This window comes from Orycteropus afer, unplaced genomic scaffold (genome assembly GCF_000298275.1).
Source record: "Orycteropus afer afer isolate SDZICR_OR568_19922 unplaced genomic scaffold, OryAfe1.0 scaffold00085, whole genome shotgun sequence".
In the NCBI taxonomy this organism is placed as follows: Eukaryota; Metazoa; Chordata; class Mammalia; order Tubulidentata; family Orycteropodidae; genus Orycteropus; species Orycteropus afer.
Window position 1 is genome coordinate 6,986,823 of NW_006921672.1, and position 10,010 is coordinate 6,996,832.

The 10,010-nt window shown below is 41.0% G+C and overlaps 1 protein-coding gene across 1 annotated transcript in view; it reads left to right on the forward strand.

The window, feature by feature from the left end:
• SOCS7 (suppressor of cytokine signaling 7) overlaps positions 1-10,010 on the forward strand; it is a 43,991-nt gene that overhangs the window by 25,020 nt on the left and 8,961 nt on the right. The window lies entirely within an intron of this gene.

The window sequence follows — 10,010 nt, forward strand, 5'->3', positions numbered from 1 at the left end:
CCCCTGCGACTATGGTCCCAAGCCCGCAGGATCAACTACTCGGTTACTCTGGGTAGCTGGCTGTGACCAAGCAGTGACCACAACCTTGCCCCTTGGATAATGACTTTTTTTTTTTAAATAAACTTTTAAAAGTACTTTTAGATTTAGTGAAAAATTGCAGAGATAGCACAGAGTTGCAGACACCGTAATCCAGTTTCCCGTTGCTAATATCTTGCATTAGGATGGTACATATGTCACAATTAATGAAGCAACATCAGTTCATGATTAACTAAAATCTGTGCTGTGTTCTTGTTTTCCTTCCTTTTTACCTAATGTCCCTTTTTTTAAAATTTTTTTTAAAATGGGTCTCCAGTTTTTGTGTATGTGTGTGTGTGTGTGATTTGAGTGAAAGTTTACAGAGCAGATTCACTTTCAGTATAGCAGTTCACACACACATTGTCTCATGACATTGACTACAATTTACCCCAATGCAACAGCTCCCTTCCCACCTCCTCCTGATAGTTACCTCTTCTCTGTGTCCTTCCCTCCATGCACTCCTGCCCCCTGAGCTGTCTCCCTGTGCATAAACAGCCCTTCTTTTTCCCATGATTGTTCTCTCCAAGGAGTGTATCTACTTGAGGTAAATGTTTAACTCACATGCCTGTACTTTGTTTGGCTGGAAACCACAGTTGTGGGTTCAATTCCAGACCTGAAGGGCAGCTAGGGGCCATAGTCTCAGTGGTTACACCAGACTCCATTGGACCAGCAAACCTGGTCCCCACCTTCTTTTTTTTTTTGCCTCCAAATGATTTTGAGTTTTGTACCACATTGTTCTCATGATTGATCATTTTAAGGAGTGTATCTATCTACGTGGTATAAATGTTATCCCATATGCCTGTCTATTGTTAGGCTGGAAGCAATGGGAGTGAGTTCAATTCCAGCCTGAAGAGTAACTAGGGGCCATAATCTCATAGTCTTAGGGGTCTCACCAGGCTCTGTCAGACCAGTAAACCTGGTCTTTTTGTGATTTTGAGTTTTGTTCCACATTGTTCTCCCACTTTTATCGAGGATATCCTGCACTGATCCCTTTCTCAGTGGTTGACGGTGGTAGCCGGGTGGTAACATCTAGTTCTTCTGGTCTCATGGTCATATATATATAGGCTGAGGTTCGAATGGTTTACTAGTCCCTGGACTAATTGTTTTCATGCATCTTTGATTTTCTTCATTCTTTTTTGCTCTGGACAAGGAGAGGCCCATTGTTGTATCTAAATGGCTGCTTGCAAGCTTTTAAGACCCTAGTTGCTACTCACCAAAGTAGGATGTAGAATGTTTTTGTGTAGTATGTTATGCCAGTTGAGCTTGATGTCCCCCATGACCATAGTCCCAAGCCCGGAGGTCCAGCAACTCACTCCATCAGGGTGGTTGACTTTGCCTAAGAAGTTATCATAACTTTGCCCCCTGTTACTTCTATTTATGTGGACATTCTTACAACACATACAGATATGTGTATAGAAATACAGTCTACCAAACTAATACACGATCATGGGTATATTCCCCTTTGCCTAGAAATACCTGATCATTCAGCCTGTGTACTTATATATCTACCCGTAGATTAATGTTTGTTATCACTGATAATGCAGTATTGTATATTGAAAAGTGTTTATCTTTGTTTTCTGTGTCTTCCTTTTCCTTAGTGTTACTGTGTTGGTCACTCAATTTGGTATATTGTCTTTCCTGTCACACCAATCAGTACTAACCTATCTAGCAGTTTTCCCTCCCCTTCTCTCTCCTCCCATCCCAGGTAGCCAACTTTCGCTTCCTTCTTTATATAAACCTTTCCTTGACTTTTACAATAGTGAAGTAATACGATATTTGTCCTTCTGTGGTTGACATATTTTACTCTGCATAATGTCCTCCAAGTTCATCCACGTTACGTGGTGTTTTGCAGATTCTACATTATTCTTTAGTGTCACATAGTATTCCATTGTGTATATGTACCATAATTTGGTTATCCATTCTTCTGTTAATGGGCCCTTAAGTTGTTTTCATCTTTTTGTGTCCTGGCTCTTATGTCTTTAGGATATATATCTTGCTGGATCAAATGGTATTTTTGTTTCCAACTTTTTAAGGAATTGCCATACTGCTTTCCACAGTGATTGTATAATTTTATAGTCCTACCAACAGTGTATGAGAGTCCCAATTTCTCCACATCCTTGCCAGCATTTGTTATTTTCTGTCTTGAACTTTACTACTAGTGGGTGAGGTGAGCTGGTGTCTCTTGTTTTGATTTGCATCTCTCTAATGGCTAATGATCATGAACGTGTCTTCACATGTTCGTTGGCTGCCTGAATAACGTCTTTGGTGAAGTGTCCATGCCTTCTGCCCATTTTTAATTGGATTGTTTGTCTTTTTGTTGTTGAGGTGTTGTAGTTTTCTATACCTTTTAGGGATAAGTGCCTTGTCAGATATGTCATTGCTGAATATTTTTTCCCAGTCTGTAGGTTCTCTTTTTATTCTTTTGGAGATGTGTTCTGATGCATATAAGAATTTAATTTTTAGAAGGTTCTAATCATCCAGTTTATTTTCTGCTGTTTGTACCTTTTGGGTTGTGCTTGATAGTCTATTTATGCCATAAATTAGGGCCCCTAAGTTTACGCTACATATACCTATATACTATAGACCTAGTAGTAGATAAGGCACTTGGCTGCTAACCAGATGAGCAGTTCAAACCCACCAGCTGTTCCATGATCTATTTCCGTAAAGATTTACAGCCCGGAAACCCAGCAGGGGTTGCTATGAGTTAGAATTGACTCGATGGCAGTGAGGTTTTTTTTTGTTTGTTTGTTTATTTTAAATTTGCCCCTAATTTTTCTTTGATTAAGTCTTTCATCCATCTGGACTTAGTTTTTGTGTATGGTGTGAGGTATGGATTTTGTTTCATTTTTCTGCAAATGAATATCCAGTTTTACCAACACTATTTGTTAAAGAGACTGTCTGTACCCCATTTAATGGATTTCATTAACACTAGCTGAACCCTCCCACAGCACTCTCTACTTACTTGCCTTTTAGGTCCAGTAATTTGTTGCAATATCCACAGAACTCACAGATCATACTTTTAGGTAAGTGGCTTATTAGGGAAGTAACAGAGTACAACTCAGGATCAGAATCTGAATCAGGAAGCATGTTGGCAAAGTCTGGAAGGCTTCCCCAAAGTGGAGGGCACAGCTCTGTCTCCTCTCAGATGTGTGAACAGGCAGACCCTTCTCTCTGCCGTGCACACTCCTCAGCCATGCCTCCTTTCAGCCCCTTCAGGACAGGCCTTCTCTTGGACTCCTCAATACAGGCCTCCCTCTGGCTATGCATGCCCCTCTCAGCTGTGCAGGCCTCTCTGCCTCCAACTGCCCTGCCATTGGCCTCTCCATTGCTACCTGACTCAGCTCATAGCCAGTATAGTAGTTTTGTTCAGCTCTCTTAGCTGCATTTCTAGCAGCAGGTTTCTGCCGTCACCACTGACTCTGCTCCAGGGCCCCTTCTGGGCTTGTCTCCACCAACTCTGCTGCAGAGCCACTTCTGGACCTCTCACTATCTTTAGTGTTACAGCCCTTAACTGCTGTTGTAGTTCTCTCTTGCCTTTTCTCCTTTCTCCTTCCTTTCTGAAACCTCTGTAGGGTTGCCTGCTTATATAAGCAAACTCCTTATCAATTTTAAGGCACGACCCTCCCAGCAGGGCCTTCCTACCTAGCATGGCCACAAACTACCGATGCACTCAGTGGCTCATGTTGTTGTTGATATTAGGTGCTGTCGAGTTGGCTCCTGTGGTGGTTATGTTTGTGTGTCAACTTGGCAGGGCCTGGTTGAGTGGGCAGCTAGTGGTAGTTATTCCCTGTGATGAGACTGGCAATCAACTCCATGGTGGGATCTACCACAAGCAACTGAGTAGCTGCCTTTGGGTATGTAGTCTGCTTCCTGTATATAAGGAGAAGCTTTAAGAATGGTCTCTAGCCTGTGGCACGCTTGGACCCTACATGTAGCTGTGTCTTTGTTTGAGCAGCCTGCTATGCTCTGCCGACCTTGGGACTTAGAATAGACTTAAGTTAATGGCCTACCATGTGGTTTGGTAGCATCGGGACTGTGCCTTTTTACTTGTCAACTCTCATCCTCAGCAGCCAGCAACTGTCTGAGTGAAGAAATGCCTCTAGCTTCAGTGGGCCAGGAGCAGGAGGCAAAGCTGGACCCCAAGGTTGAGGGGCTTTCACCCAGCCGCTAGAGCCTGGCACTTTGAACTTGGACTTAAAGCCTCCAAATTGTAAGAATAAACTCCTGTTTGTTAAGGCCATCCCATTTGTGGGATAGTCTTGTCAGAGCAGCACTAGGTAACCAGAACAGCAACTCCACCTCATAGTAACCCTGTGTACAATAGAATGAAATACTGCCTGTTCTTGTGCCTGCCTCAGATGCTTGCTGTACCTGAGCCCATTGTTGCAGCCGCTGTGTCAGTCCATCTTGTTTAGGGGCTTCCCTTTTCTGTTGACCCTCCACTTTACCAAGCATGGTATCTTTCTCCAGGGAATGGTCCCTTTTTACAATATGACCAAAGTAGATGAGACGAAGTCTGGCCATTCTTGCTTCCAAGGAGCATTCTGGTTGTACTTCTGCCAGGACAGATCTGTTGATTCTTTTGGCTGTCCATAGTAATTTCAGTATTCTTCACCAACACCACAACTCAAAAACATCCACTCTTCCTTGTTCGTCCTTATGCATTGTAAGTGCTTCAAGTCACCCTCACTTTCACCAAGCAAAGTTGTGTTGTCTGCGTATCTCAGGTTGTTAATGAGTCTTCCACCAATCCTGATGCCTCATTCTTCTTCATATAGTCCAGTTTCTCAGATTATTTGCTCAGCATACAGATTAAATAAGTATGATGAAAGGTTACAACCCTGACACACTTCCTTCCTGATTTTAAACCATGCAATATCCCCTTGTTGTGTTTGAATGGCAGCCTCCTGGTCTATGTACAGGTTCCTCGTGACCATAATTAAGTGTTCTGGAATTCCCATTCTTCTCATTGTTAATCCATAAATTGTTATGATTCACACAATCAAATACTTTTGCATAGCAAACAGCACACAAGTAAACATCTTTCTGGTATTTTCTTTCAACCAAGAGCCATCTGACATCAGCAATGATTTCCCTCATTCCACATCCTCTTCTGAGTCCAGCTTGAATTTCTGAAAGTTATCTGTCAGTATACAGTGGATCATAGTTAACTTCATTCGCATAGTCCAAAGTCATTTCCTTTTACATAGTCTATGGTTTATTGACCATTCCTTCAAGGTGTATCAAATAGACCAATCACAGGGCAGGCTGCAGCTGTAGCCCAGGGCCAGATAAAAAAAAGTATCAAACCATTTAGTTGTTTACAGTTTACTCAGGAAATGTCAATTGATCTGGCCAATAATAGCAAACCTCTAGTGTAGAAAACTAGGGCAAAGGTAACTCCTCAGGGTTTAGGGGGAAAATCTCTTAAGCTGTTTTCCCCAAGAACCAAGGCAAAAAGCCACATAAGCTCATTTCACCACACCGTATTAGTGCATTTTATCAGGGGTACATGATGCCAGTGGCTTACTGCTCATGATATTAACCTTGCTCACTTTGTTAAGTTGGTATCTTAACCAAAAAACAGTTTATTTTTGAATTGGGATTAAAATAACGTCTGTATATGGCAATGGGTTGATGTATTCTTAACTTCTTTTTTAATTATAGATTTCTTCTCTCTTTTTCCCTTATAAATGCTTGATCCTTTACCTTTATTTACCAGGTTTCAAGATAATGGATTAGTTACTTACCATCCTTGAAAGTGAAGATTATGAAATAATAATATTATGAAGTCACGGAATTAAACCCATGTTTGATGGGTTTCAGTTCATTGCAATTATTATTATTGTTGTAATTGTTATTCTGTATTTGCAGTGGAAGCCTCTTCATGTTGGTGTTTTGTTTCTACTTTTTTTTTTTTAAATTTAACAGCTTTATAGAAATTCATATACCATACAGTTCACCCATTTAAAGTGTACAGTTTATTGGTTTTTAGTATAGTCACAGGGTTGTACAGTGATCACAGCAATCAATTTTAGAACACTTTTGTCATCCCAGAATGAAACCCGGTATCATTAGCAGTCACTCTCCATTCATATGGATATTCATGTATAAGTTTTTGTGTGAACATATATTTTTAGGTCTCCTGGATGTATACCTAGAAATGAAATTGCTTAATCATATAACTCTCTTTACGTTTTTGAGGAACTGTTTTCCAAAGAGGCTCTACCATTTTCTATTCCCATCAGCAATGCATGAGGTTTCCAATTTCTCCACGTCTTTGTCAACACCTTTTATTGCCTGTCAGTTTTGTTCTAGTAAATCCTGTGGTGGTTAGGTGCTGTTGAGTTGATTCCAACTCATAGCAACCCTGCATACGACAGAATGAAACACTGCCCAGTCCTGCAGCATGCTCACAGTCATTGTGTGCTTGAGACCATCATCACAGCCACTGTGTTAATCCGTCTCATTGAGGGTCTTCCCTTTTTTCACTGACACTCTACGAAGCACAATATCCTTCCCCAAGGACTGGTGCCTTCTGATAACAAGACCAAAGTACGAGAGATGAAGTCTGGCCATTTTTGCTTCTGAGGAGCATTCCTAGTGGGCGTGGAGTGGTATCTCATTGTGGTTTTGATTTACATTTCCCTATTGAGTAATACGGGAGCTCTGGTGGCATAGTCCCTAAGGCATTTGACTGCTAACCAGAAGGTTGGTGGTTCAAACCCACAGCCACTCCTTGGAAGGAAGATTGGTCAATCTACTTCCATAGAGGTTCTACCGCAGAAACCCAGGAGGGGTCGCTATGAGTCAGAGATGACTTGATGGCACATAACAACAACAGCAACGTGTAATGCTGTTAAGCATCTTTTCATGTTCTTACTGACCATCTATATACTAATGAAATCCTTTGCCGATTTTTTAAATTGGGTTATTTGTCTTTTTATTGCCGAGTTGTGAGAGTTCTTTATGTATTTTGGATATATGTCAGATACAGGATTTGAAAATATTCTCCCAGTCTGTGGGTTATCTCTTCACTTTTTTTTTGTGGGATGCTTTGAAGCACAATTTTTTTATTTGGATGAAGTTCTGTTTATCTGTTTTTCTGTCACTTGTGCTTTTGGCGTTATATCCAGAAGGTTTTACCTAACCCAAGGTCACAGGGATTAGCTTATATTTTCTTCTAAGAGATTTATAATTTTAGCTGTCAAAGTAGGTCTGTGATCTGTATTGAGTTAATTTTTGTGTATGGTGTGAGGAAGGGGTCCAACTCACTCTTGCATACGGATATCCAGTTGTCCTATATCAAGAGAAGAATACTCTTTTCTCTTTGAATTGCCTTGATTCTTAGTTTTAATATGTATTTCTTTTTAAATTTATAAAAATAAACATCTGTGTGGTTAAAAGGTCAAACAGCACACAAGGGTATGTAAGGAAATGTGAATCTTACGCCTCTCATCCCTACTCTTACTTCCCAGAAAGATGTATTTATTGTCAATAATTCATTATATAGTTTTTTGTAAACTATTTCAAACTGAAGAATGGAGTGGGGTATTAAGAAACAGTGCTTCACTGTTAGTTGACAACTTTGCTAACCCTTGATCTTAAGTTTATTTTTTCTTCTTGAAGGACTACAGGTACAGAGCACCCTAGTTTATTTTATTTCCTTTATACTTACATTTCTAAGAAAATGAGACCCTGGTTGTGAAGCAGATGTAATTCCTGATCTGATTCTGGTCTCGGGGAGTAGAAAGAGCTGGGTGCACAGACCAAGAAGAGATTTATCACCTCTCACCCAGTCCTTGGTAGGGGAAGAGAAAAAGAGTGTATTGGCTAGAAAGTGGATTTACGCTGAGGACCACTGGCATGAGGACCGGGGGAAGTTGCTGGTGATGACTCTCACCTCATCTTCACCCTTTGGACTGCACTAATGCTTTGTCTTGGATTTCTTTCCATTTCTAACCTTTTCTATTAGCATGTTCTGGATATAAGAGCTCTTATGGTTTGCTGTGTGTGGGAGCAAACAGTAAATGGTCAGGTTGATACTGGGGAGTATCAGAGAATTAATCAAGTTTCTAACTGCTGTTTGTGAACCTTAAGGCAAAGAGTAACAATTAAATAGGCAAGTATCTATGGTCATTAAAATTCAAATAGGCAAACAATCAAATAATTGTATGTTGCTCATTATCCTGATCTCTTTAACCACAAGTCCTATAGCACTGTGTCTTTGGGAATAAATAATTAGATACATAAATTAGTTTTTTTTCTCTTTTTTTTTTTAATTAGGATTTGGGTGAAGATTTACAGAGTAAATTCACTTTTCATACAGCAGTTCACATATACTTTGTCTCATGTCATTGACCAAAATTTACAATGCAGCAGCTCCCCTCCCACTTCCTCCCCATAGTTACCTCCTCCCAGTGTCCATCCCTTCATACTCTTCGAGAGGCCCATTGTCTGCCAACCCTGTATATGATCTTGGATACACTCTCCCATAAATTAGTTTTATCTCTGAAACATCATGTTAAATTTAGCAATATTACAGCCAACCCCAAAAAGCTTTGTTGCCATAGTTTAATTTACTAAAGAATATTTTAAAAACCTATGAAGGCAAGGGTAAATTCAAAGAGACATTAAAGCAAAAATAATTTTTAAAAATCCATTTGAGTTAAAATGTATTTAAGAGAGAAATATATATGTGAGGCCCCCTCACACACACTTTTAAAAATAGTGTGTGGCATAGCGTGGGGCTGTGTTGTTGTTATGTGCCGTGGAGTCGGGCCCTACTCACAGTCACCCCTCCCTGGGTTTCCGAGGCAGTATCACTACAGAGCTAGATTGTCCAGCCTTCCTTCCGAGGAGTGGCTGGTGGGTTTGAACCGCCAGCCTTCTGATTAGCAGTCAAGTGCCTTAGGCACTATGCTACCAGAACTCTTGAGTGGGGCTGTAGTACTTCCAAATATGGCTTAGACTTGAAGGAGGTGGGTAGGGGTGGGAGGGGTCTAGGAGAGGCTGGTCATGAGTCAGGGTGGTGGGGCTCTCTTGACCAATTCCCTTGAGACATTCAGGGCAGGGCTGGGCACTCTGCGGAGACTCCTGGGAACCTCCCTGAGAGACTCCCTGGGCTATGGGACAGCCACCAATCAGTCTCCCTCAGACAGAGCAGGTGTTCAAGGCGAGTCAGCTTTATTGATACTGTGCCAAGAGTAAGATCACTAAGCCTGGTGGACTCAGTTTCTTCATATGTGAAATGAGGATAATGATGGTATCTGTCTCAAAGTATAGTTTTGAAGATTAAATGAGTAAATACTTTTTTTTTTTTTAATTGTGATTTGGGTAAAAATTTACAGAGCAAATTCACTTTCCATACAGCAGTTCACATATACTTTGTCTCATGTCATTGACCAAAATTTACAATGCAGCAGCTCCCCTCCCACTTCCTCCCCATAGTTACCTCCTCACAGTGTCCATCCCTTCATACTCTTCTGCACCCTGAGAGGCCCATTGTCTGCCAACCCTGTATATGATCTTGGATACACTCTCCATTTTCTTTGGTTCTTTTAAACCTGCCCTCTGTAAGTAGTCTCTTCAGTGAAACCTTTTTGAATGTGCCATCTGTTTTCCATTAGGACTTCATGGCTACAGAAGCTCTGTGCTGTGGGTGTGTTGTATTGACCACGGTTCTCACTGGAAGGTGATCTGGATGAGTTGCTACCTTGGAACAGTTGGCAATCAACTTTGCAGTCTTTTTAGGCCTTTGAAGTAGGCTGGTCAGGGTCCTCAGAATATTTTTATGATCTCTTACTTGGAAGATATATGCTTGACTGCCAACATTCTGGGAGCCAAGTGGGAAAAGAACGCTAAAGGTCTCAATATTCAGTATGGGAACTTCTACTTAGTCTTTGTTTACATATGATATCCTTCCCCAACTGGCC